The sequence below is a fragment of the Bemisia tabaci genome, chromosome 10, assembly GCF_918797505.1.
Source record: "Bemisia tabaci chromosome 10, PGI_BMITA_v3".
In the NCBI taxonomy this organism is placed as follows: Eukaryota; Metazoa; Arthropoda; class Insecta; order Hemiptera; family Aleyrodidae; genus Bemisia; species Bemisia tabaci.
Window position 1 is genome coordinate 36,377,648 of NC_092802.1, and position 26,106 is coordinate 36,403,753.

The 26,106-nt window shown below is 39.9% G+C and overlaps 1 protein-coding gene across 2 annotated transcripts in view; it reads right to left on the reverse strand.

The window, feature by feature from the left end:
- The window catches only part of Tk (Tachykinin), a 225,298-nt gene that overhangs the window by 14,339 nt on the left and 184,853 nt on the right, over positions 1–26,106 (reverse strand). For both annotated transcript variants that reach the window (XM_019045752.2, XM_019045753.2), the window contains one exon: positions 15,980–16,106. The gene's annotated coding sequence lies outside the window, so the exon portion shown is untranslated. The remainder of the gene's footprint in view (positions 1–15,979; positions 16,107–26,106) is intronic.

Here is a 26,106-nt window from a genome sequence, read left to right on the forward strand (position 1 = left end):
GTCTTTTTACAGAATAGTAGTCTATGAGATAATTATGGAATTTATACCTAGATGACTAAAATAAAAAATGCATCTCTATGATGTACGGATCTCCGGTCATGTTTTATATGTTACAAAAAACCAACCAAAATTGTATTTTTGATTTTTATCGTGAATTTTCAACATTTATTAATTTAGTTTCGTAGAAAAGTTCACGGAGGTATTTTGATTAGTTTTCTTTAAAAAAAATCGGAAATTCTGAAACGCTGTGGATGAGAATAAAGGTATGCATCCTCAGCTCTACCCATTAAGGTTTATCTTCAGCTGTAGTTCCGAAAAAATCCACCACGTCGCGCTGCTAAAATCCGACTCCGAAATCAGTGATTATTTAAATATCACAATAGGTATCTTAAATTCTAAGACTCATAAGTTCTAGCAGCATACGTCTGGAATCCTTAGAAACAAACGCGAGCTTTGAAAGTCTAATAATAAAAGCTGTAAATTGATCCCAGTTTCTCTTACGGGATATCTGTAAGTGCGAGAGAGACAGCTCACGGTGGGAGAGAGATATCTGCAACTGCTGAGAGCGATCAAGCGCAATTGGTTGCATCAAGGTCATCATGCTTAACCCTACTTTTTTCTGGGATCAAATTGCAGAGCTTCAGAAATGATTTTTCACGTTGTTTTTAGGGTCAATAGGAAGAAAAATGTTATGGCTAGAACTTATAACTCTTCGATTTAAACAGAAATTCCTTCAACTTTTATAAAAGCTCAAGGACTCACGTGGAGCTGTACGGACTCTAAAACACAGCGGTGGCGCCCCCTGCGCGGAGAAATTTCTTACGTCACGCAGCTGTAGATAAACCTTAATATATCAAAAGAATATACTAATTTCGCTTGAAAGTTGAGAATTATGTCTTAGAATGTGCCATGAAGACAATTTTGTTTGTGGTTTTTTTCAGTTCATGAAAGTTATGGTAAGTGTGGTGCGTGTCAGAGACTCTTTTCTTAAAGGCTGAACCGCATGAATCACAAAAGTTAATGAGATTCGTGCAAACACAAAGATCCTACACTGGAAAAAAACACATATTGGATCTAGAGTCCAGACTCTTAAAAACATCGACAAGAAAAAATACTCTTGATTCAATCAGATTTAAGCTTAAATCAAGAACCAAGCCTCTTAATTTGAGCGGATTTCCTTTTGATTTAAGCTTAAATTTGATTGAATCAAGACTCCTTATTCTTGTCAATGTTTTCAAGAGTCTGGACTCTAGATCCAAAGTGTTTTTTTTTCCAGTGTACGTTTAATTTAACGATTTTCGTGTCTCTTCAAAACACGGAAGATGACCACGTAGCTAATGAACGCTACCATAATTTTTCACACATTTTTCTCATCGATAAATGATGAATATAGGATGGACTACTGCGCAAGAAAGAATCCGCCTTTATTACTGACTTGTCTCTAAGAGTATCTATACTCTCAGGAAAATCCGTAACAAATACGCCGTTTCTGAAATGAGATAAAAATGTGGGCCTCTTTTTCCGTATTTCAGTCGATTTTACATTGATTACTCCACTTGTATCTCTAATGAGACCGAGATAGGAAAAACCGACACTCATTGACGTGAAGGATTTCGTCAACGTCAGCGTTTCCAAAGGTTATCCTCTAATGACTTACGCAAAAACTAGGCGTTTGAATAGATCTCATGATTTTTTTATTAACCCGAAAAAATAATCATCCCAAAACATTCTGTGACATTGATATACCTGACCCCCTCCACAAAAACAATATGCTAAATTAAAAACAAGCAAGGAACTCAGAGGCATAAGCAGACCGCGTCACAGATCATTTTCAGAACTGACATTCATTTTTTGAAAGAGTGTGTGCTCTGTTTTGCAGAGGCGGATCCTGCAGCAATTTGGCAACACCGGATTCCATCCATTTAAACCTATGTTAAATAATCGATTCTTGTCGGAGCACCTGGCCCCTCGATGAATCGATACATTTTCATAGGTTTAAACGGAGAAAAACAATGTTGCCAGTGGAGAATTTGCAGGTGTCTGAAATTTGATGGAAAAATAACCCTCCCAAAACCATTCTGTGACATGATTATACCTGACCCCCTCCACGAAAACAATATGCTAGATTAAAAACAAGCAAGAAACTCAGGGGCATCAGCAGATCGCGTCACAGATCATTTTCAGAACTGATACCCATTTGTTGAAAGAGTTTGTGCTGTTTCGCAGAGGCGGATCCAGCAATTTGGCAACACCGGATTCCATCCATTTAAAGTTAAACCAATGTTAATTAATCGATTCTTGTCGGAGCACCTGGCCCCTCGATGAATCGATACATTTCCATAGGTTTAAACGGAGAAAAACAATGTTGCCAGTAAAGAATTTGCAGGTGTCTGAAATTTGATGAATTTCGTGTTCAAGTGGAAACTACTGAGTGAACTGAACACGAGGGCACCCTTGGTTCATGAATTGAACAATTATTGGAGAATATATGACAAAACGATCTAATCTGCTAAAATACGTGTGTTTAAATGAGAAATGCCGCCAGAGGTTTCAGGACATTTTGTCAACGATTTTTTTATCCACGCACCTTTTTTTGTCCAGTAGATTACACCCACTCGTAAAATAAGCAACGGTAACTTGATCCAAACGTTGTATTTTAGTCGGTATGTAAAATTGTATTGACAATATGGAAATGAGAAATTGAGAGAGAAGGAGGTATTGTTATGGTTGCTCATTTTCGAAATGAAATGTTATTACTTTCTCCTTTTGAATCATCTTTTTAAATTGTCATTGGTGAATATTTGGTTTTATTTCTATCCTTAAAATATTCGATGTACAATATACCTTATATATGTTTAGGTACTTTTTTTTTATTTTTTTAATTTTTTCTTTACGAAATTATTACTTCATTTTGAAAACATTTATATTTTTAAAACGTGACGAATATTTGTAAAACCTTTTCCATGTAACATTAATCTCAATAAGCCGCAGTTGTGCCGACAGAAACTGCAAAAATGAGTAAAAGAGGAAAAAAAATCAAGAAGCACGCAATTTTTAGTTTTAACCCATTTGAACATCGATCTTCTATAATCAAATACGTCAAATTTCGAGCGTTTGGTTGCGCGTACACCTCGCTGCAGAACAATAAAAGCAAAAAATGTAAAAGAAAAAATTAAAGTGCTTTGGAAATCATTAAATTTGACACGGAACCACCAATATTTTAAAAACGCACATTATATTATTATTCTCCTTTGATAAATTGATACATATTTTTTTCCCATCAATTTAAATGAGAATAATCAATGCAGAGTGTGGTAACATTTCAAAATCATGAGTTAAAAAACGCTGACTATGCGAGTATATACATATATTAAAGCCTAACAGAACGGAGCGGCGTGCTGCCAGCGCGAGAGGCGCACCGGCGCCTACAAACCTAAATGGATTCTTCACGCATTGCACAATGCTTGAAGTATCCACTTAGGTTTGTAGGCGCCAATGCGCGTTTCGCGCTGGTCGCCCGCCCGCCGTGTGGCGGCGCCTGAAGCAACTATTTCACAACAGAGGTGTTGCACAGCATTATACGAAATTGGACGTATTAGGAATGACAGGCATCCTTTAAAAGTACAGATCCTTTCTCGCAAAATAAATCAAGATACTTATCGTACACTGGAAAAATCTAAGAGCCTTTAGCTGAGGCAAATATAGAGGTTTATCCGATTCAGGTATATCAAGGTGGGAAAATCTTGAAAGATAATTAAGTCCTGTTACACCAAAGAGGTGTAGAGAGTCTTAGTGAATTTTGTTAAATGGAATTGACGAGCCCCCATTTTTACCAAAACTCTCAACTATATATGGACGGAGTTAAACAGAAAGGAACCAAGCCACATCGAGATCGAACCGAGAAAAAGCGGTTTAAAGTTTGGCTCCTGCATAAGACTCAATGTAAAAGATAAACCTCAAGTTCAATTTCTGCAAAATTTGCTCCAACAAAAACTTTGAATTTTTGGCGATAGATAGTAGAGCAGTGGTTGAGTTCAAAACCACTCATAACTCAATTTTTCCCAAAATGTGGGTGGGTTCCTTTCTGCTTAACTCAGTCCATATTGTTCTCCGTTGGACCAGAAAGACAAAACAAAAAAATAAGCAAACCTTCATTCTTCCAAGACATTATACATTTCCATCCAAAAACGTCGTGAGCAATGGTCGTTTGTATTTACATGTGGGCCAATAAACTTTGGGTCTCAACTGGCACGTGGACCAAAACTCCCGTGCCGAAAAAACGCGTGGACGTAAATTACTGGAAAAACAGGGGCGCGGACAAAAAATCGTTGACAAAATGTCCTATAACCCACCAGATAACGTCACTAGGCGGTGCATTTTCTCACTTTTAAATCTATTTTTACACTATTTCCTAAATCAGACATTTTTAAAAAATACTGTGAAATCAGCTTTTACAGCACTTTCAGATGAAGCAATAAAAAATTTGCATGCAAATTCTCCATTTGCTGGATCCGCCGATGCTGTTTTGTCACTCAAAAATAACAACAACAAAAAACAAAAACGAAAACAAAAGCATACCAAGAAGAGGAAGAGGATACTTTCATTCACAACGCATGAGAATTTCAGAAGAGACTCCCAGCATTCAAACAACCGCTGCAAAGGAACACAGCCAAGGGACGTATTTCACGGCGTCTACATACAACTATTCGAGCTCAGCAAATGAGCGTGTTGCATAAAAAATTAAATGAAGGCGCTATGATTTTTTTCTTTCGTTCGGCGGGGGACCGGGACCCGTGCCTCTGCCTCAGCACTACGGATCTTCTCGCTGATATCGAGGTCCAGCGTCGTTTCGAAGTGCAAATAGCGTCCAAACAAGAAATTTATGCAAGGAAACAAAATTTAACAAAATAATCACTAGGAAAAAAAAGTCGCTTGGATCTAGAGTCCACACTCTTAAAAACATTTGACAAGAATACATGATCTTGATTCAATCGGACTTTTGCTTGAATCAAAGGAAATCCACGTAAATCAAGAGGCCTCGCTTTTCGATTCAAGGAGAAATCCGCATGAATCACAAGTATTTTTTCTTGTCAATGTTATCAAGAGTCTAGACTCTAGATCCAAGCGTTTTTTTCCAGTGATGTTTAAACTTAACTCTTGAAATGAATTCCGACAATTTTTTGTCGGTACAAAAAATTAAGAATACAAAATGAATTTTTTTGAAGGCCTTGAAAATTTTAACGTGAGTTTGGATCTTAGTCAACCTTATTCAAAATCATAGAATCATTTCTTCTGTAATTTTTCATTTTTGCCGCGACAATTGACGAATCTTTGCTATCCCTTGCAGTGATCTATTTCCACAGTTATACTGTTTCATTTTACTTAAGATTCGCTAAAACTATTTTTTCTATGATTTTTCTTCATTGATGATCCCTTCAAATCTTCCTTGATCACTATGTAAACCATATCAATGGCCAAACTTCGAAACCACGTGTCTCCATTTGCGACGATGCAGCCTCCCTGTCATAGTTTTATATTTTTTCTGTGAAGAACTTGTCAACTTAATTTCACGAGAAATTCCTTGCTATTTCCTCTGTATTAGCAGACTGTTCCGTGGAAATTTCAAGCTAAATAGCTGAATTGTTTCTCTCCGAAAAAATAAAATAGGAGCTGATATTTTGAAACACAGCAATGGATATACATGGCTCCGCACTTTTATTGGCGGATCCAGCAAATTGGTAACACTGTTTTTCTCCATTTAACATAGGATTAAATGGAGGAAATCCGTTGTTGCCAAATTGCTGGATCCGCCCCTGCGCACTTTAGCTATCAATATGAGGCCTGCAGCTGTTTTAATATGGAACGACTATGAATTCAGCCTTTCGCATGTAAGAATCGCGATGGTGAATCCTCCTTCTCGCTGGAAACTTCGACCGAGAAAAGAGAACTCTGCTTGCATTCATGAATGCCTACCTGACTCCGTGGCAAAGAGAACTTGGTGGTAGCACGTGCAAAAACTCGTTAAAACTAATGATTTCCCCGAGGTAGTTTGTCTTGTACACTTGAAGAACGACCTGTTGCATACATCTTTTCAATTTCACGAGGCTCTTACATTCACTTTTCGGGTGGTTTGCATCAGTAATCAGACATCCGCACTCCCAGACTTAAATTTATTTTATATATGTTCATTAGTTCTTCTGCGTATTTATGAACTCATAAATCTCACAATCAGAAATATATCCTACTCGCACTCTAGCCATTAAGGTGATTCGATGGACGCCATATTTTGTGTCAGAACGGCATGCGATGTATCGCATCAATCGGTTCCATTTTTTCAGCTACTCGTCATTTTTCTCCAAATTAGATATCGCAATACTGTTGTTAGGAGACTAAAGCACTCACTTACCAATTTTAACAAAGAAATTCAACGTAATAAAGGCGTGGGTTTTAATTAGAGACAAAACATCGCATTCAAGTGCAGTTTCGATATCAGTATCGAATGCGATGTTTTCTCTCTAAAAAAAACCACGCCTATATTACGTTGAATTTCTTTGTTAAAATTGGTAAGTGAGTGCTTTAGTCTCCTGACAACAGAATTGCGATCTCAAAATTGGAGAAAAATGACGAGTAGCCGAAATAGATGGAACCAATTGATGCGATATATCGTATGCCGCTCTGACACAAAATATGGCGTCCATCGAATCACCTTAATATGGTCTTGCAACTTAAATAGCAACTGGATACTTTTCAATTCTCTAAGACTTTCGATACACCTATATTCCCAAGTGACCCCTCTCTCCTCTCAAAAAAATTGCTAATGAAAAATTTTGCTCGTAGAAAACTACGTCTTTTCTCTCAGAGCTTCATTTTTGAACTTATTGCCCTCCTCGGTAACCCAGTAGAATTGAGGGGCTTGGAGGACAAGTCGCATAAAAGCAGTTATTGAAAAAAATTGAGATATTAATGATTAATGCATATTCTGTGAGAATTCGCTCCCAAATTCTAATTTTTAAGCGACAAAAAGTCAGTTTGAACTTTTTTGCCGCCAAATTCATAACGATCCATGTAATTTCGAAACTTCAAACACGATTTGTCGAAAGAGCAAAACTTCACTTATGCGCCTTGTCCTCCACGCCCTTCAATGGAGCTTAATTTTGCAATTAGGAACTACTATTCTAAACTCATTCACAAAAACACTCATCTACATAGGGAAACTAATGGCACATACATATTAATCTTGAAGAAGAACAGAATGCTCTTATTTTTAAGAGTATTTAAAAAAATCCTAGAAAATAATTTATTTGACAGGCTCTCGTCTTGCAAAGGAGAATATTCGTTTGGTCAAGAAAGTGACTCATTAGGCCGAGTGATTTATATCATTAAAGTAACAAAATTTTAATGTAATCAAATTACCCTGTGAAGGTATCATTTGATTTCATTTGACCCTTTTTTAAATTTCTTGTTAAGGAGAATTTTTTTCTTTTCCATACCAAGTCGTTTATATATTTCCTAAGAGCATAGGCCTCGTGGATAAGTGGACCTCGTTTAGGAGAAAGGAACCAAGCCACATAAGCTAAAAACTGAGCAATTGAATTTTTACAAGAGATCGTTTGTAAGGACTCCTTTGAAATTTTCAAAAGGAATTTCCCTCGCACTATGCAGAAAATTCACTAAAATTGGTACAAAAATCCACACATCCGTTTTCATGTGAAAAATTGCATTGCCCAGTTAACTTTGGCAATAGCTGATGTGGCTTGGTTCCTTTCTGCTTATCGCGGTCCATCTAACAATTGAATATTGGACATGAGCCACTGGTGATCAATTTATACAAGGAGGTCGTCCAAATTTTCATGCAAGCAATATGATTAAACCTTGCAGTGGCGAGGCGTGACTGATCGATTATCGATAATTCGCCATTTGAAGCTCTAATAAAGAATCGATTATTAAGGTGTTCGTTTTGAACACCTTGATAATCGATCCTTTTCCATAGATTTAAATGGCAGATCAATCGATATATCGCACAGCACGACACGCCACTGAAACCCTGTTTTGTCATTGCTCCCACCGCCGAGCAATTAACGATGAATTTTTAATGGAGCAACGTTGCCAGTTCGGTGCTCGTCGGGAATATACTCTGTAGAAATCAACCAATTTTTACAGGATATTTTGCAACGCTGTCGAAGGAGGTATTCGAGGAGGGAAGTATCCCACTAAACGGCTCAAGCCTCACGCGCTCTCAGTTTATCAATTACCCAGATTAGAAAGCTGCGACGTGTTGCATCATAGGGGTTTGAAGGCGCGCCTAATTAACTTCGACATCCCGACTTCTCATGCTCGAAGCTTGAACCAGGAGAGCGTTGTTGTCAAGTTGAGCTGCGAATCGGTGAAATGGCAAAAACGTGTATAAATCCGAACTGGCCGACTGCACATTAGTTCGGATGATCCGCGGTTAACTGTGTTCAGAAAACATAGAACTGGTGCCCATTTGGACCTTTTTAGCCCCAGTTAAACATTTTAGATGCAAAAAAAAAAAAAAAGATTCCATATGTACATGGCAAATTTTACCGTTTCCCATTACCCGTTTACCCAAAGCTCTTGCCCCCATTCCATGTTGTATTCAATGGCGTGGCGTGCTTTGCGATATATCGATTGATCTGTCATTTAAACCTATGGAATAGGATCGATAAACAGGGTGTTCGCAGCGAACACTACAATAATCGATTCTTTACCATAGCTACAAATGAGGAAATATCGATACTCGATCATTCACGCCACGCCACTGGTTGTATTCATTAATCAGGACAGTAGTTGAGGGGCTTGGAGGACAATGCGCATAAGTGCAGTTTTCGAAAAATTGAGATATTCATGATTTCGAGTAAAACTAGTCTCAATACATATTCTGAGAGAAAATCGCATGAAACTTCCAATTTTTATGCATCATTAAGTCAGTTTGAACTTTCTCCCCGCCATAAGGGTCCACGTAATTTCGAAACTTCAAACACGTATTTCTCGAAATAGCAAAAACTGCACTTATGCACCTTGTCCTCTAAGCCCCTCATTTGATACATGCGGAATTGAATCTTTTCATGATTTCTCCGCGAGAACATCTAAAAATCGATTGACCATTCCGGCTATTTTTGCGAAAAAACACCAGAGGACTCAACTTTGGGCCCCATATACTACCCTCATCACGCGATTCAACTTCAAAATCAGCCAGGGTCTTGAAAAATTTATATCCAATAGAACATTGACTGCGTAGACATTTAAAAAGTACTTCTAATTTTAGGCCCAAAAAAGTCCCTCTGGACAGAATAAAAATTACGTCATTTGTGTGATCTAACTCTTACTTGATCGGTGTACAAAATACTTGTTAATGTCTGGTTCAGGATGCCGATCTTTTCGTTACGTGAATTGTTTCTGACGTTAGATTTTGAAGAGGGAACATGCGAAGTTTTTTTCTATTTCAGACGTTTCAGGGCATACTGGGCCTGATGAGTTTTAAATGAACGTATTTCTATCAAACAGAACTAAGCGCCATAGGGGGAGGAAGGGAGTAGGGGGCTTGGATTGGCGGGTGTTGCGGAATGCGATGCTCGTTCCGTCCCATATTCGCAATGCTTTTCCATGGCGCTTAGTTCCGTTTGACAGAACGACGCGCTATCCGGGACTCTAAAATCCTCAAAAGGAACTCAGATTGGCGCCTTAGTACCGTTTAACAGAAATATACGTCCAAATATTCATGAAATTTCATTATGAAACTTCATTTTACAGTAAAAGCTCGTTAAGACGAAAAATGAAGGGATCGAAAAAAAATTTCGTCGTAAGCGGCTTTTCGTCTTAACCGCTCTCCGCTTAAGACGAAATTTTTCGGCAATAAGCGGCAACTGCGCAACCAAACTTAGGACATTCTTCAGTCAAAATGACGTGGACGATACGGTTGTCAACAGCCTCCAAAATTTGGAAGCAGTTTTAATATCCGGACAGCTTTCAAAATCCACACAAACTAACAAGGGGAGTCTACGAAGTGACATCCTGGGATTGGGTTCATTTTGCTTGTACATGAAGAAGAGACAAATCTAAGGTTGACGTATTTTTTTTTAGCCGCCACCTCCCAACCGTTCTCGAGATATCGATTTTTAAAGTTACGATTTTTGCACGTTTCCGCGCGGAGTTCCGGCGAGTCAACTGAGCGCCGGCAAGCTGCACGAAGCGCGTTTCCTATCAGCGCTGCAGACCGGCCCTCCTTATCAACTGGTCCGTGGCCGAGTGGTAGAGTGTTCGCCTACCGTTCCATCGATCGCGGGTTCGAGTCCCGCTTCGTGCCGTAGCTTTTAGGGTACGCCGCAATGCATTTTTACAAGTTTTCTTTATTTTTATCACACACTAAGGGGTCCGCCCCCTGGCCGCTACGCGGCATAACCCCCGCGGCGAAAAGACCCGCTTCGCGGCAAGCGAAATCATCGAAATCGACCGTTGACGGTTACTGGGTAGGTAAATAATTTTAATTGAATGATAAAATGATGTTTCAAATAAAAATTTCCCACTACACAATATTCTTGATGACTTTTTCCTTACTCTTTGCAACCGTCAACGGTCGATTTCGATGATTTCGCTTGCCGCGAAGCGGGTCTTTTCGCCGCGGGGGTTATGCCGCGTAGCGGCCAGGGGGCGGACCCCTTAGTGTGTGATAAAAATAAAGAAAACTTGTAAAAATGCACTGCGGCGTACCCTAAAAGCTACGGCACGAAGCGGGACTCGAACCCGCGAACGATGGAACGGTAGGCGTACACTCTACCACTCGGCCACGGACCAGTTGATAAGGAGGGCCGGTCTACAGCGCTGATAGGAAACGCGCTTCGTGCAGCTTGCGGGCGCTCAGTTGACTCGCCGGAACTCCGCGCGGAAACGTGCAAAAATCGTAACTTTAAAAATCGATATCTCGAGAACGGTTGGGAGGTGGCGGCTAAAAAAAAATACGTCAACCTTAGATTTGTCTCTTCTTCATGTACAAGCAAAATGAACCCAATCCCAGGATGTCACTTCGTAGACTCCCCTTGTAAAATTAAAGATTATTTTAAGTGAATGACTTTTTGAAAGATTATTATTTATCAGTTTTAAATTTTTAAATTTTATACTAATACGAAATTCAAATTTTGAATTTTTTTTAAAATACGCAAATCGGTTTATCGTCAACTGTCGATTGCATCTCAGTCATCCAGCAAAACAGAGGATACCCACGATCTACTCTCAACCTACTCTTTTTATGTCAAGGTACGTAAAACTAAGTCTATTTTCCCTAAGAATTGGCTCTTTTTTGTCGTTTTTACCCAATTTCAGGGGAAAAAATCGGAAATTTTTCTTCGTCTTAACCGGCTTTGGTTACGGGTCAAAATTTCGAAATTTCGTCTTATCCGTATTTTTTTTACATTGACTCTTATGGAAGTGTCAAGGGACCGAAAAAAATTTCGTCTTAAGCGGATTTTCGTCTTAACCGTATTTCGTCTTAACGAGCTTTTACTGTATAAACTTTCACGAAATTTTGCACCTCCGATCGCGAACCAAGATAAGCGTTTTGGCAGTTTCCCCGCCGAAATCCTAACCACGTAGGCGAGCTTTGAGGCCCTTCCTGGAAGCTTGTACACGGTCGCGAGGCTTCACGGAAAATCTCTGTCGGCCGGGGCTGATACCGCAGGGATCGGGGTCAGCGGCGAAACCGAGAGGGCGAGAGGGTCACCCTCCCTGGGGAAAATCAAGTTCAAGGGACAGATCCTCACTGGTCACTACCGTCGCCGCACAGTGGAACGAGCCAATCTACCGTGCTAAGGAGAAACGCCGTATGAACCTTCAGGCGTTGCCAAGTTTTCTTCGATAAAACACGAATTCCCTGGTGAACTTATGAATATTTTTCTTCCAATTTTTCAGAAAATTATTGTTCGTATTTTGATCTAAAGTTCCTGGAAATTTCAAGGAAAAACACTGAAAAAAAATCTCGTAGTAAGAAAAAAACAATAGTAAGTTCTGTATGTGCATTTGGGTGTGTGATAGAAATTTTTTTCATATCCAACTTCTGAATTGACTTCGGATCGAACTTGGATGAATATTCTTGCCGAAAATTAAGCTTTGAGTGTGATTATCGTTCATTTCTCAGAGGATAATACGTGGTCCTCTGGGTCGAATTTGTTTGCATTAGTCCAACTTTAGAGCTCCATGATAGCCAAAAACTGATGAACCAATCACACTGAAAAAAAATTCTCGGTGTATCTACTAAGAAAAGGGTAAAATTACCAAGAATTCAGGGTTCTATTTGATCCCAGTTTTTTCTTGGTAAAATTACCATTTATGGAATCGGTAATTTTACCGAGAAATCCTGGTAAAATTATCAAACTTTCTCGGTAATTTTACTGGACCTTAATAAAAACGCCATATTTTTTTATCGACTGTGGTAGAATTACCGAGATAAAATGGCAAAGTTACCGGGAATTGATACCAATAAAAGTGGTATTCTTACCTGAAAAAAACAGTGTTAATACCGGTTTTTAGGTACAAGCTTACCAGCCTGTCTTGGTAAAATTACCAATAATTGGTAAAAAAAGTGAGTGGTAATGGTACCAACGGACCGTGGTTAAAAACGCCGAGAATTTTTTTTCAGTGAATATTCATAATTTTCCTCAAAAATGAACATTTTATCAAAGGAAATTTGGCAACTCTCGAATGTTCATACGCCGTTCTTTCTTCGCACGGCAGTAATAGAAGAGGTCGGACATGGAATTGTTGGCTATAACTTCAAATTTTGAAGTTTATTTCATCACAAATTAAATTTCAAGGGGTGTTTCTGACAGGAAAGTTCACGAAAAAACCAATGGAGCCACTTTTGATCTTTTTTGTTTCATATTTTCGAAAATACAAGCTTTCAAAGTTTCTCAATTTTCGCGTGAGCCCTGAAGTTTGCATGTGAATCAATGCGTTCTGGAGCTCATGCAGAAATTGAGCTATGTCCTCAAGTTAAAGGAGCGACCATGTGTGAGTGTTTTTGACGATGTGGGTGCTGTAAATATCAGTGTAAATTATTTTTGGCTATAATTTCAAATTTTGAAGTTTATTTCGTCACAAATTAAATTTCAAGGGATTTTTCTGACAGGAAAGTTCACGAAAAAACCAATGGAACCACTCTTAAGAAAATACAAGCTTTCAAAGTTACAAGATTTTGTCCGATTTCTCCTATTGACTCGGTCCAGTGTGCGGCGACCGTTCATCCCCGATAAACCGAGGGCGGGGGACGAGGAGGGGGTGGGATTTGTTTGGAAGTCACGAGGTCGATCGGTCATCGGAGGGATGGCGGAAGAGCAAAGAGCCTCCCCGGAATGTCGGGAGAATTAGCGGCGGAGTACCCTGTGATCTAAGAAACGTTGTCAGGTCATGCGATAAAATGTGGATATTTAACATTGGTTTATGAGGGGAATGTGCTGATTTTACTGCACAATCTGGCAACGATGGAAGGGTGACCGAGAGCCTGGCCGTGTTAGTGCCCCTGTCCCTGAAAATTCTCTAAAATTTCGATGCAAAATACACGTCCCTTTATAAAAATGCGCAATGAATTGTAAAATGAAACGTACTTGAAATGATGAGTGTTTGATATTTTTCCTCAAAATTGTCAGATATTGTAGATCAAATGGAGAATTAGCACGCAAATTTTTTATTGCTTCATCTGAAAGTGCCTAAAGAGCTGATTTTACGGTATTTTTTATAGTTTTTTTCGGCTATGGGAAATAGTATATAAATATATTTAAAAGTGAGAAAATGCGCCGCCTAGTGACGTCATCTGGCGGCATTTCCCATTTAAACGCACGTATTTTAGCAGATTAGATCATTTTGTCATATCTCCGCCAATAATTGTTCAATTTATGAACCAAGGGTATTCTCGTGTTTAGCTCACTTAGGTTTGCCACAAGTTTACCAGGAAATTCGTGTTTTATCAAAGGAAATTTGGCAATGCCTGGAGGTTCATACGGCGTTTTTCCATAGCACGGCGCTACGGTGGTATAAAATCAGTGTAAGTAGCGGAGGTTGTCGGCGCGAAGGATGGCTGAAAATGCTTGCATTTTGAAGGGATTCCAGCGTCGTCGTTTGCACAGCGCAAATTGCTACGTGGTTGGATTACTTAATCCCGGCTACCTAAACAACGCCGTGGTCTTGAACTTTAAGCCCGTTGCAATTAACCGCATCGCGACTGTAGTGAGAATAGAGAGACAGAGGATTTTCTGCAACCCTTAAAATCTGTTTATGAAAGCCATGATTCCCCCTCACCCCCTCCTTTTTCTCGGCGCTGTTAGAAACGGGCCGTTCACTCGGCGTTTAATGGATCTGTTGCACGCGAGAAATCCCTGCCGTGCTAGGGAAAAACGCCGTATGAACAGTCCAGAGTTGCCAAATTTCCTTCGATAAAATGTTTATTTACGAGAAAAATTAAGATTATTTTTCCTTGAACTTTCCAGACGTTTTAGATCCAATTTCGAACTAAATTAACTGAGAAACTGGTAGACAAATATTCGAAAATTTTCCTGACAATTAGTGATTTACCAGGGGAAATTTGGCAACGCCTGAAGGCTCATACGGCGTTTTTCCTTAGCACGGCAGGATACAGCCGAGTGAATAGACTTCATGGGAAGTAAACTCGCGAGAAAATCACGATCACATAAAAAGTCTGAAATCCACTCCCTAGTTCGCAATCTGCGTAGTTTGTGGCCAGTTTCCCTTAGTGGCCGGCAATCAGGTTTGCTGTTTTTTTTTTTTTTTTTTTTTTTTTTTTTTTTTTTTTTTTTTATTCGTACAGGCAGCAAATTAGTACAAAATACACTTTGGTCGGAAGGTGGCGATATAAGTTATTGCGACAAGGTGGTTAAATAGTGCTGGGTCCACACTACATCGCGGGGAGGCCAAGGCCAAAAAGTTCAAAGCTTTTCAATTAGAGTCAAAGATTTTGAGCTTTAAGGAGTATCAACACAAAACTGAGGGGGAAGAGTGTGCAGCTCGCAGGCCGATGCATTCAGTGCATTGGATTGCCTTTCGGCGCACAGCGGATCGAGTCAATACGAGAGGTCGCACAAAATTTGGAAACTTTAATTACATATACTAGCTTATAACTTCGTTTATACAAAACTTTGAGGTTCTAAAAGTGGTTCCATTAGGTTTCTCGTAAAATTTTCCTCTGAAGAAACACCTTGAAATTTGAAATGTGACGAAATAAACATCAAAATATGCAGTTTAAGTCAAAAATTTCATGTCCGACCACTCCATTTGACTTGATCCACTGTGCGGCGATGAAACTGGTGACTGGTGGCGGTGGTTACTGGTGACGACCACGTATCTCGGTTTACGAAGTTTCAGACTTCTTGCTATATGCTTTATTTTTTGAGCGGAAAATTACTCAACTTTAATTCTTTAAAACTTCCGTGATTTTTTTTCCCTGTCCGAAGAAAATTCTGTAAAAACTTCAAGGAATGATATTGATTTGTTCTCCTCCAAAAAAATCAAATAGGAGCAGAGATTTTTAAACGCAGCGAACGAGATACGTGGTTTGGTAGTTTCACCGTCGATTTATAAATGGATTACATTTTGCAATAAGGAACTACTATCTTCGGCTCCTCCACAAAAGCACCTTTCTGCATAGGGAAATCAATGGCATATATGCTGTTTCTAAAATGAGTCAAACCTTATTTAAGGACTAATATACGTCTTTCAAAAATTCCCAGCTTTCCAGCATTTAATTCATATTCATTCCTTGGTGCCTGGCCTATGGTTCCTTATTGCAAAATATGGTCTAAATATTCAAGGAAACTCCCCCAAAGAGATAAGGTCCCTTTACACAGATCCGGTTACAAATAATATTCTCAAAGCCCAAATACCTGGAGACTATGCTAGTGAATGTGCGATCTCTCCATTCCACGAGTATAAAAACGTAATAAACCAAAAAATTACTCACTTGATGACTTTGTAGGACGCGGAACAGCCGCTTAGAACTGCTTTGAGATGGAGGAAGTTGATCCGGTGGAGGGCTTAGTGATTTCGTTTGACAGCAATGTCACTCCATCTCTGATATGTATGATGATCTGAAACAAAAAAACATTTTTTACTTAGGAGTTTTTAAATTTTCAGACACTATAGACAAAGGGTGATCGCACAAAATTTTCTGAAAAAATTGAAGAAAAACATTCGCAATATTCCCAGTAAATTAGATTTTATTGAGGGAAATGTGACACTCGTACGCCGTTCTTCCTTAGCACGGCAGAATAGTAGTTATTTGTAGCAAAATATAGTCCACTTAATGGTCGGAAAATGTTGCTTTTCTGTTGGTTTTTTGCTTTTGTTTGTCTATCAGTTGTTTGAAAAGAGAGGAGATTTGACGGACGCACAGCACAACACTTAGCGTTTTATCATCGAAATTTGAAGAGATGCGCGCTGCGAGATTCACCATGATCCCACAAATTTGGAGCAATAATTTGAAATGAGGAGCGGCAAACGCGGGCCGACGAATGAGGAGGCAGATCTTCTCCTTATCTCCATTGCTGTAAACGATATTAATTTGTGTTCGGCGTAATATTCTAACTGAATAATATCCTCAAAATTTAATCCCTACACTTTATGCGCGCATTTGCCACGCCGAATCGATAAAAAAGTATGCTGGTTGCAGTCTAACTCTAGTCATTGAGAGTTGATAACATATTAGTTCTGTCTACGGGATGAGGTAGGATTCTGTTTTTTCAAATAAAAAACTAAATTTTGTCTCACATCCTCGCTCCAGTGAAATTTGATTTGTCGGAACGGCAAGCGGCGTTTGTCTCAGCTTGCGATTTTGTACCGAGAATAACGACACCCATAAATACTCTCCGGAACACGCTTTCAGCTTCCAGCCCTCTGCAGTAATTTGAAGAGCAGGTGTCCTAACTTCAGTCCTTTTCACCTAAATTTCTAAAAATGTTCCACGCATATTCTTCAATTTTCATTGGGTGAGCTGAAGTCCTCGTAATCGATGCCCTCTGAACAGGGGCGTGGCGTGTTTTGCGATGTATCGATTGATCTTTCATTTAAACCTATGGAAAAGGATCGATAGAAAGGGCGTTCGAACACCTTAAGAATCGATTCTTTACCGTAGCTTCGAATGGGGGAAATATCGATACTCGATCATCACGCCTCGCCACGGTTGAAGACCCGAGTGCTGAGGAAAGCGGGAGGAATGGTGGGTATGCCATGCGAGGTAGGTGTGACAAGGTGAGAAAAGAGTTTTTCCACTTTAATGTTTTATTAATAAATGTTTTTAAAAAGCTAGACAGAGTTTCTCTGAAAAGTTTCCGCGAATTTACCTAAATGATCGCAAAAAAAGTATCGGAACTTTCGATGCGATTTCGCGTTCGTTCTATTTTCTTTTAATGTATGCAAAGAAAAATAAAAAAAAAAAAATAAATAAATAAATATCACCAGAGTTTCTGAATTGTTACGATGAGGATACATATTTTCCCTTTATTTATGGTGAAAACTGGAGCAAAAAGTCAAGAATGATGACACGCAGTCCTACAGCATTCCATCAGTCTTGTAGGCGCTAATGCGTTCCACGCCAACTGCCGACCGCACTGCGTTTCGCGCAATGCGAGAAGTATCCATGCAGTCTTGTAGGCGCTGAAATGGGCTTTGCGCCGACCGCACTGTTTGGCGCAATGCATGAAGTATTCCTAAAGTCTTGCAGGCGCTAATATACGTTTAACGCCGGCCGCACTGTGTTTGACACGATTATTCGAACTCGCGATGGAATAATTGCGGCATCGAATAATGGAGCTTGAAAGACCCATGTTGTGTTTCGGCGCCGTATGAGCATTCCAACGTTGCCTCGTTTCTCTCGATTAAATATATTTTCCAAGAAAAGTTAGGAAAGTTCTTTATACCCACGACCATTATTCGATTTTTCCACTTCATTTATCATCAGAAGGTAAGACATCGATGACTTGTCAACGAACTAACCTAAACTAGCGTTAACATAAAAATGCGTTTATTTTCCAACTGTTTCCTGTTCTGCCAAACTTCTCCCTTACATTAACTTCATTTGCGCATTTCTGTAGCAGATGTTTTTACTCTCGCAATCCTCGTATATTTCCTCAGACCTTTTGCGCAATCCTGGATTACCGTTAAAATTTCGGGGGACGTTTAATCGATCGTTTACTAGCTATTAATAAAACTTTAAAATCTGGTCCAATTTCTCAACACCAGCACAAAACCTCTTGACATTTTAGCCCAAACCCCGAAAGTGCCGAAATTTAACGGAAAACCAAGATTTCAGGAGAAAATACGGTAATAATTGAGCCGAAATTGCTGAATTAACATCGAAAACGTTCAGCACTATGATTTTCGACTCTCAAATGCTGCACAGTTGGTGATTTACACCTGAAAACCCTGGAGGGTATCCCAGGGTACAGGTTGTTACCCGTTTTGAAAATTTATCGTTTCAAAATATGCACATTAATCGATTTGATAATCGATGAATCTATTAAATTTGACTCGAGCCGATTATCAATTATATGATTTATTGTGTCACAGTATAACCGCAACATTACTGCAATTTTTCCACAAAAAAAACCTCCAATAAATTTGTAATATTACTGCAATTTTTAATTAGCTTCTGGCTATTCAAGAATTGTGATGAAATCGCAAAATTTTTAATTGTTTTTCTCCTTTTAGATCATCAAGAACTATTAGCTCATTTTCAGAAGAAAATGCAATATCGTGTTGTAAGTGTATTTTTCTATTTCATTTTTCGTGTTCTTTTTCTTGAAAGAAAGAAAATACTCAAGTTATTTTGAGTTATCTTGCTTTTTCCCTTCTTCTTATCCGGTCAAACTTTTCAGAAATGGGACTCAGGCATAAAAAATTTCTGATGGTTTTTTTTTTTTGGGGGGGGGGGGGGGGCTGGCTCAGTAAGAGTAACCCTCTTTCCAGAAAGATGTCCAGTTTTTAAGCCATTGAAAATTCGGTTTTCTGCGATGAAAATTATTTTAAATAAAAACCAGACAGTGTTAAATTTTTAAAAAAATACAGTAAAATTGCAAAAAATTGTACGAATGTTACCATATCATGCAACATTTCAGTTACAAAATGGTGCTTAGGGAGCTCTCCTAGCGTTGCGTCGTGACATTCTGCAATCCACTTCCGACGATCAGATTCCATCCCTCCGGAAAAACCCCTGTTTTTTTCCCTCTAAATTTAGCCCTATTGACATTTGCCAAGTCCCAAACCGAAGAGATGAACTCCCAAAAGAGGAACATTTCGTCACTTGGCTGACAAAAGGGCTTAACTACAATTTGAGATGAGCCTGAGAAATCATTGAGTTATATGGACAACAGGGCTCATCGTCGAGTGTAGTTACGCTCTTATGTCAGAAAGGCGACTATTTGAAGCATTGTCAAGACAAACGAGGGTTTTATTCGTACGAGGCCGCGTAAGGGTAAGGTGCGGGAGGGGGGAGGGGGAGGGGAGGGGGATGGGGAGGGGGGAGCGAGAGGGGAGCTTTCAGACTCGGTGAATTAATCTTGGCGAAATTTTGTATTTCACCGTGCGGCACTAAATTTAATCGTCGCCCTTAATTATTGAGTCCGTCTTGGGGATGCGCGGGCCGGGGCCGAGGCGAGGTTGCCAAGTTGTGCAGTACATTCTGGATGTTTCAACTGTGTTCGATTACGAGGATAAGAAGTGATATTTCAGCACTAACTGGCGACGATGAACCGGGGTCCGCAACTTCCGGGGTTGACAGATCCGCCCGGTTACGTAACGTAAATAACGTAACGCTCTGGGGTGAGGAGGGTAGAGGAGAGCGTTACGCCATTGTGTTGTTACGCGTTAAGGGATAGGAACCTACGACCTACGACGCAAAAGCGTTACAAGGGAGGTGTGACGTGACTTTTTTCACGTCACTGTAAGTTGAGTGAATTTACTCACTCACATAATTTTATATTTTTTTGGTCACAATGAAATTTTACATATCGACGGTGTAAGACGGTAATCACATAACTCGTTTGCGGTGTCTGAAAATCTCCACCTCAATGCTATTTTTTTAAGGAAAACAAATTGACATCATTCCTTGAAGTTTTGGCAGAATTTTCTTCGCAAAGAGAAGAAAAATCACGGCAGTTTCAAAGAATTTCCGTTGAGTAGTTTTCCGTAGAAAAAATAAAATATGACAGGAAGTCTGCGACGTCGCCAACCGAATCGTGTGATTGCCGACTTACACCGTCGATATGCTAAAGTCAAATTATTGATAGTGCCGAAATTAAATATTGTATCACATTTTTTTTCTATCGTCAATGTCCATTGCCTCAGCTGTGTGCAGTGTGCGTTGCAAAAGTCTGCGACGCTAGCGCATTCTGTAGGCACGGCGGAGTACCGAGTCGCCGTCGTGACTTCTAGTCTGGCCGCGCGCCGCTGTAGCGCTGCATTAGAGCGACTTCGAACTCGTAAAATATTGTGCACGACGACTCAGTCTTTGGCATTTAAAAAAGAGCGTCAGTTTTTCAAATTTTGCAGGAAGTTAAGGGCAGAAATTTACATGATCTGTTCAAAATATATTACGTTTATTTATTAAAAATACTAAAATATAAAAGAAAAGCTTATATAATGATTTTTTCAATTTATTTGATACAAATGAAGTCAATCCCCACTCGCTGAATTTAGATGAAATATATATATACCGATTCCAGCACCTACACTGAGTTTCTTTCGTCAATTTCGCCCAAGACCAATCCACACAGGTTAATCATTGCGCATCTTTTTGAAAGCCACTTCCCCGCCCGGCCGTAACTCGGCTGCACTCAATAGTACGTCACAATGGGTGCTCCCATAAGAAATACATTGCAAGCACTCAATAGTACGTCTCTGCGCAGTAGAGTACCGAAACTCGTCCACGGGAATGACTGACCTGTGTGGATTGGTCTTGATTTCGCCACATCCCTGTACCATGAAGGAATATTCGGGTTACCCTCTAACTGAATACGGCAATCGTCGAGATTAAAGATATCGCCTGCTCTTTTCAGAGACTATGTAGAACACGTTACAATGAACTCTACGTTAGCAACCCTCTCACCCCTAACCAGGTTTTAATGCTGCATCCAAATATAGCGATGCTATTAGTGTCGGACTGGCTCGAAAATCCTTGGGGTGTCGATACGTCTTCGAGGCCCTTCCTCGCGGGTGGGGCCCCCTTACCTGGACGTATTTATGCAAAAAGGAACTATGTGCAAGTGGAACGATGGGGTGTGCTCGTGGTGAACTGGATAAAAACAATGTAAAAGTGGATATAGTTCCCTTTTGAGAAAATGGAAAAGCGGTATTTGACATCAAATCAAAAGGAACTGAGGGCTAACTCGTGAGCCGTGGACATGTGACAAGAACCTTGTGGACAGGGCTCATGAGAAAATGCTCGGCGACGGCGGCTTCTTCGCCGCTGACGTCACTGGCGCTTTAACATTCCCATTCATTCTTATGACCCTCAACTAACGAGCACACCCCATCTTCCCTCTTGCACATAGTTCCACTTCAGCATAAATACGTCCAACCAACCAAAAGTACTGGTAGGCCCCTCTGAGCCACATATCAGGATTTCAGAGGTGCAAGCACCTAAAATGCCAATTGCTGATTGAACCGATTCAAATTGCATAAAATATCATGTCCGACTGTGTTTCCAATGTACCCTTAGAATAGTTGAAAGCTAATTTAATCCACGATGTGGTTAAATCTCATTTTCCTCTACTGTCAAGAATCTACATCGAAACACGTCGTACACTTTTTTTTCCAACAAAATTGTGTAAATCACCAATTTCATGTTTTCCTGTGGCGAGACATTAAACAGATTGATGTCTCTGGGTCCGAGGCACGAGCAGTGTGGGCATCCCTGGCCCAGTGCCCCCTCCCGCTTACCAAGTGGCGACTCTCGCAAGTTGGCAACACTGCTTTTTCTCTATTTAAATGTATGTCAAACAATCGATTCTAGGCGAGGCAGTCCGTCTTACCTAGAATCGATATATTTAATGGATTTAAATGGAGTATCGACAGTGTTGCCAATTTGCTGGGTCGCCACTGCACCAACCCACTGTGAAGATACGCGTCCCCTTTCGTTTCTCGAAACAATATACGGCTCTCCGCTCTAAGCATTGACGCTTAATAATCATAGAACTTCCTTTGGAGGGATTTGCATCGCATTGAACTTATTCATCGGCATAAATTTTAGCACGATCAGGAGTGAAATATGCACGGAGCCCTAAATTGAGGGGGGAGAGGGGGAGGAGGGGGAGGGGGATTAGGGCCAGTGGGGAGGAGGGATCCACCGGCCCTATAATTCGAGCCACCAGCCATGCATACTAAATGTCAATGGGGAATGTCCTGCGATACATCGATCTATCTGCCATTTAAACCTATGAAGAAAGATCGATTGTCAGGGCTAATCTTAATAATCGATTTTTACCATAGCTTCAACTGGGAGTGAATCGATAGCAGTTGCGTGGCGTGCTTTGAGATTTATTTATTGATCGGCCATTTAAACCTATAGGAAAGTATCGATAAGCAGGGTGTTCGCACCGAACACCTTAATAATCGATTATTTACCATAGCTTCAAATGGAAAAAATCGATAGATCGCAAAGCACGCCACGCCACCGATCGATAGCCGATGATTCGTCGCATCGTTACTGTTAAATGTTTCGTCTTTTTTACCTAGCTTTGGAATTTCTAGGGTTAGCCTCAAAAAAATCCTATGCCGCGACGCAATTCTCGCTAAAATACCAATTTTTAGATGTGCGCCCTGTACAGCGCTTAAGAGACCTATAGAAAGTTTTCCATCTTGCTTTATTTCATTCTTTATTACTGCCTTCTTTAGAGGTGTAAATGGCCTTAGATGCTAAAGCACCGCTTTAAAATATATTTCTTTCTTTCTGCCTTCTTTAGAGGTGTAAATGGCCTTAGATGCTAAAGCACCGCTTTAAAATAAAATTATATTACTACTATTACTACTACAACTTTCTTTCTTTCTCTCTTTCTTTCTTTCCTCCTTCAAAATTAATCTTGATTTGGACAAATCATAGAATATTTTGATCAAAACCCTTAACTTTTCTCGAATTTCAAAAATAAAAGACACCTCTACGCAAGTTGAAAAAAGCGCAGAGATACAGCTATTCGTGCTTGATGGATACCCATTTTGCTGTTGCATCTGCAAAATTCATAACTTGCAATGCTTCCCTTTACGCTGCTAGTGAAATGTCTTTCAGATTCGGTAGAAATGTTGAAAAACTAGGGCCGATTACGTCTCTCCTATCTTCAGCTGTGTTGTTCACGTAGCCCTTGAAGCACCACTACACAAATGTAACGCAAACGGAACTAACCCAACAAGGATGCAAAGGAAATGAGATGCGATGGTGACGGCGCAGAGATACAACTATTCGTGCTTGATGGATATCCGTGTAGCGTTTGCAAAATTGAAGGCGCGTTGGCACAAGGCGTGCCGTGAACTCTCAACACCCTGCTTTATGCTGTGCCGATTAGGTGTCGCTCAGATTCGCAATAATACAGTATACGAGGCTCGGATACGTCTCTTCTATCTTCAGCTGTGTTGTTCACGTAGCCTTTGAAGCACCACTACACAAATGTAACGCAAACGGAACCAACCCAACAAGGATATGGAGCAAAGGAAATGAGATGCGATGGTGACGGCGCAGAGATACAACTATTCGTGCTTGGTGGATATCCGTGTTGCGTTTGCAAAACTGAAGGCGCGCTGGCACAAGGCGTGTCGTGAACTCGCAACACCCTGCTTTATGCTGTGCCGATTAGGCGTCGCTCAGATTCGCAAAAATGCGGTAAACGAGGCTTGAATACGTCTCTCCTACCCTTGGTTGTGTTAACACTTGATTTTATTATTTTGTTTTCAATTAGATGCCTGATTCTTTATCAGGATGTATTATAGACCTAACTCTAGAGCTCGTATGTTTCTCTTATCACTATAGCTTACCGCCACACTGTGGCTCGACGGTTAGGGCGGCGCGGAACATAGGGTTATCGTGTGACTGTCAACCGCCATATGATACACAAATATATGTTTTCTACGGTAATTTTTCACGAGAAAGCTGAATATCATATTGAAAAGGCGTTAAAGTCAGCGGTTTGTAGGAAAAATTGATTTTTTTTCCTCTTTGAAACTCTTCAAAAAATAGTAAATGCTCTAATAATTATTGCGATTAATTATTATTTTATTTGTTTCTGCTGAGCTACAAATATTTTGTTTTCTTCTTTTATTTTGCTGTAAACTCAATGTGAATATTTTTAAACAAGCAATGCCCCCCCCCCTTCCCCCGCTTCCAAAATTTACTAGCTGGATACGATGCGGTTAAGTGAGCTGTTCAGGTACAAAGCAAAACTTAATTAAAATAAAAAAGAGAGTTTATGACTCACAATGAAAACTGAGGGGGCAGAAATATTCCACTTATACAGGGTGCTCCAAGCACTGTTCCTTGACGAGCAGATCCAGAGCTTCCGGTAAAAGGAGTTTTGGCTTTTTCTTCGCCGTAATTTGGGGTCGGAGGCTCGCAACAAACGCAAATCTGAGGATATGGTGACCGCTCAAATCGTCGCTCCTCTGACGTAAAGGCGTATCTCAATTTCAACGTGAACCCCGTTTTACACGTAAGTTCATCTTTCTGGGGCTCATGAGGAAATAGAGATACGCCCTCACGTTAGAAGAGCGACGAATTGTAAAAAACTCAGACCAACAATCAAGTCGAACGATTTTTCATGAAAACCAGGGGCATCATTTCTGCAGAATTGTAGGAGGTTGAGAGGAACATTTGTTTAAAAGAATAAAAATTACTGAAAGGGAGGAGAGAGTAAAATTTTATAAAGTCACAAATCCCTAAAATTGATGCATATATTGACCAAGAAAGAAATCAAATTGCGCTACGATCAATTGCACTGCATTTTGCAATTTGGACCTATAAAGTCTGGCTCTTCTGGAAAAACACTTATGTGCTTAGGGAAACTAATAGCACATACGTTGTTTTTAAACCGGGCCAGAATTTATAGTTCCAAATTGCAAAATGTAGTCCAATTGACTTAGTGTCCCCTCCTTTTTTCGATATAGAAAGAACAAGATTGTGGTGCAAGATGATATTATTGGCGTTGGAAGGGAGAGGGGGGGAGGGCATGACTAATTTATTCCGAAAGCCAATTCGAAACGGTGGTAAGTTACCAACCCAATGGGAGCCTTCCAGCCTTCCTAGATGCAAAAAACTAGGACTTTTCTTTAAAATTCAAATATTGGTTTTTTCGAGGAGCGAGTTGTCATCACATTTATAGGCCTAACTTCTAAAAAGGCAAAAAAAGGCAAAACTTCTCAATTGATATTGGTTCCTAGGGATATAAGGAACATTCCTCTAGGTCGGTTTTCTTTGAAATGTTCTGAAACAATGTCGAAATCATTCACTGAATTTGGAAAACCGGGTTTTTTAGGGTACCATGTCTGTGCACTGATATTAGTATTAAAAAAAAGGATGAAAAATATGGCAATGGGTGTTTCTCTCTCCCCATTGCATCAATGATAGAGGACAACCCCCAAAATTTGATACAAAAATGCAGGATAATTAAAATATAGGAGTAACGTCTAGGCTAAAAATGTACCCGAAATTCACCTCAATGTGGACACGGTGTATCACACGTCCGTTACATCGCTTTAAATTTTTTTTCAGATGTAATATTGGTATTTTATGTTCGGCTAAAGAGTCTACTTTAAGAAAATGCCAAGAAACATTATGTTCCTTCACTTTCATTTTTGGGCCTATGTCCGACCTTTACCATTGGCTCGATCACTGTGCGCCAGAAGAGATAAACGTGTCAATTTGACCTGATTTGGGATTTCTAGATGTAGTTGTCGAAGAAAATTCCCCTTCACTCGATTTGTTCTCTTTTTTCAATTGTATGTCTGATTCATTTCTTACGATCTAAATCTAAAGCTCGTATGCACCGTTCTACACAACCCAAGCTTACGTATCACGATCCTGGGTCCCTCCTCCCCATTATAGCGTTAAGCGTT